General features: G+C 29.3%; 1 protein-coding gene across 1 annotated transcript in view; it reads left to right on the forward strand.

Moving 5' to 3' along the window:
• The first annotated feature begins 259 nt into the window (after window positions 1-259).
• The window catches only part of LOC110031740 (protein DETOXIFICATION 42-like), a 12,866-nt gene continuing 10,491 nt past the window's right edge, over window positions 260-2,634 (forward strand). Inside the window, exon 1 of the mRNA XM_020735104.1 lies at window positions 260-378. The gene's annotated coding sequence lies outside the window, so the exon portion shown is untranslated. The remainder of the gene's footprint in view (window positions 379-2,634) is intronic.

Below are 2,634 nucleotides of genomic sequence, written 5' to 3' on the forward strand. Positions count from 1 at the left end.
AAAACAATTACATAAGTAGTTTTTAATCTAAACATATTATTAACTTGCTAATTAACTATTCTAAATAAGCTTAAAAATCCAATTAGGTACGGACGTAGATAAGATAACAACTTGGCGAACAAAAGCTGAGTGTAAAACCATAATGGAGATCCTACGTAAACTCCAACTTATTATTATCTATAATAAATTTATACTTAATTATACTTTACAAATAATACAAAGCCATGCATTATCGGCTTTAAAAATCAAAGAAGCCAACTCCATTCTGATCGCATAATTCGGAGAAGAAAGGAGAAGATAGGGAAGAAAGCTCATTCATGGCTTCTGCTGCTTATTATGGAAACAGTACTGCAGATTAATTTACTGAGACAGGAAAAGGTAATATCTAGCCATTTATAACTCATCACCTGACTTTTACTTAGCCCAATTTGATGAGCTAAATCTATAATGATTGTTTGAGTTGAAACTATCATCACTAATTCAAAGATCATACACGGATTCGAACTCAAACTAGTTAGTCGGTCATGGACGAACTTAAGCTTAAATCACTTTAGTTTGTGCTTAGATGCGTAGCATATTGGTTGAAAATGAAATTCAACATCTCAAAATGTCAGATTCAAGTACTCATATTGTTCGAAAAAATAAAAAAAATCATGTTTGACTAGATTTGTTCGGGCCGTTATAGGTAAAGAAAGAGATGATACATGGAAGAGAGTGAGAGAGAGAGAGGAGCCAAATGGATGTGGGAGATTCATATATAGATTGTGATTCAAAAATTTTGATCTTATATTCGTACTAAATGTATGTTATTCAATTCGAGCTAATACTCACACGACACGAATATATTGTACGGTATGACCGTATATGTATCGAATGCTGATGAAATGAGCCATGCATTTTATGAACTAAGCTCAGTTTAAATGCCCAAAAGTGTTTGGTGTTTGTGCATAATTTGTATTCGATATATATATAATTAAAGTTTGGGTTAGACATGTAAATACATAGGAATTGAGTGGTTTGAATGTAAATCTTATACATAATATACAGTGAATTTCCATATAACTTGGCCATATTGGAAGATTTATATGATACATGAAGGCTTCAACATAAATTTCTAAAAATGTGATTTCTTCATTAGCATTTTGTTACAAGTTTATATCCTTAATTTTTTTTTTCTCATAAAATAGAATCTAAATATGCTGTTAATTTTTTTTTAATATAATTGTTTTTGCTATATTTTCAAATTCCACCTCCAACTTCTTGAAATTTGATAATTTTGTTCCAATAAGAACATGAATTTCTTGGTGCTTTATTGGCCATTGTAAAATACGCAAACATACTATCTAACTTTTAGATGCATAGGGGTGTAAACGAGTAGGGTCGAGCTCGAGCTTAAGTCTACGAGTTCAAGCAAGCTCAATTAGTGTTATAATAAAGTGACATATAAAATGAACAGTTGTAAAATAAATAAGAAGAAATCACTTAATATAAAATACAAAATATTATTTATTTACTATTTTTTTTAGTACTTTTAAAGATGAAATCTTTAAATTTAATGTATTTTGAATATATTTTCTACTAATAATTTTTTAAACGAGCCACCTCACGAGCTAAAGAGTCAAGTTGAGGCTAGCTTGAGCTTGGCTTGTTAGCTTATCGAGCTTAGTTCACGAGTCAGCTTGACTCACCTATATTCCTTCATGCATTATGTCTTCAAGTTAAACAATAATTTTTATCTGAGATTTAAATTTTATTATTAATCAATTAATTCTCTTTATAATTATAATTATTTCTTTATTATAAGATATTTTTAGTGAATAAGTTCAATTGAATTAATTAATCTTAATCAAAATAATTATTTAATTCACTCTAAAAACAATTAAATAAAATTAAGAAAAATAAAAATTAATTCAATAATTGAATTAAATTGTGTCGACTAATAAAATTTGTATTTGACTTAATTTAATAAATGATTTAATAAGTCGCAATTTTTATTTATTTACATATTTAACACATAATTTATACAATTTATATTTGTAACACCCAAATATTTCATATCATATAAAAATTATTACTATTCAAATTAAAAAATAAATTATAAATTACACTTTCTCTTGCAAAGATTACATGGCTTACATTTAAAAATTTATGTTTAGATGTCAGATATGTAAATATTTAAGATTTAAGTGGCATTTATGTAAATCTTCCATAAAAAGGTGGAAATATAATAAAAAAGGAAAAGCAGCCCCTGCCTCTTCCCACGTCGGATCGGACGTAAATTCTATTTTTCGGTGACCGAAAGTTTTAATATATATAAATAAAATATTTATTTTTAAAATTTGTCCTTAAAAAATGTGCTCCACCCCACGTAAGCTGTCGGGGGAATTAACACCTATCTAATACAAATTTCTTCCCCTTGTTAAACCTACGGCTGTAAGTGAGCTGAGCAAGAGCTAGCCCAGTCTCAACTTGTGTTCATAATCGGCTCGTTTATATCTCGAACACAATATTTCGTGTTCGGCTCGTTTGCTTAGTGAGCTGAACATAGGGCTGTCAATTTGGCTCGTTGTTCTTGAACAACTCGTGTTCGGCTCGTTAAGCAGCTCGTGTTCGGCTCGTTCGTTAAGCCTAACG

Source organism: Phalaenopsis equestris, unplaced genomic scaffold (genome assembly GCF_001263595.1).
Source record: "Phalaenopsis equestris unplaced genomic scaffold, ASM126359v1 Scaffold000840, whole genome shotgun sequence".
In the NCBI taxonomy this organism is placed as follows: Eukaryota; Viridiplantae; Streptophyta; class Magnoliopsida; order Asparagales; family Orchidaceae; genus Phalaenopsis; species Phalaenopsis equestris.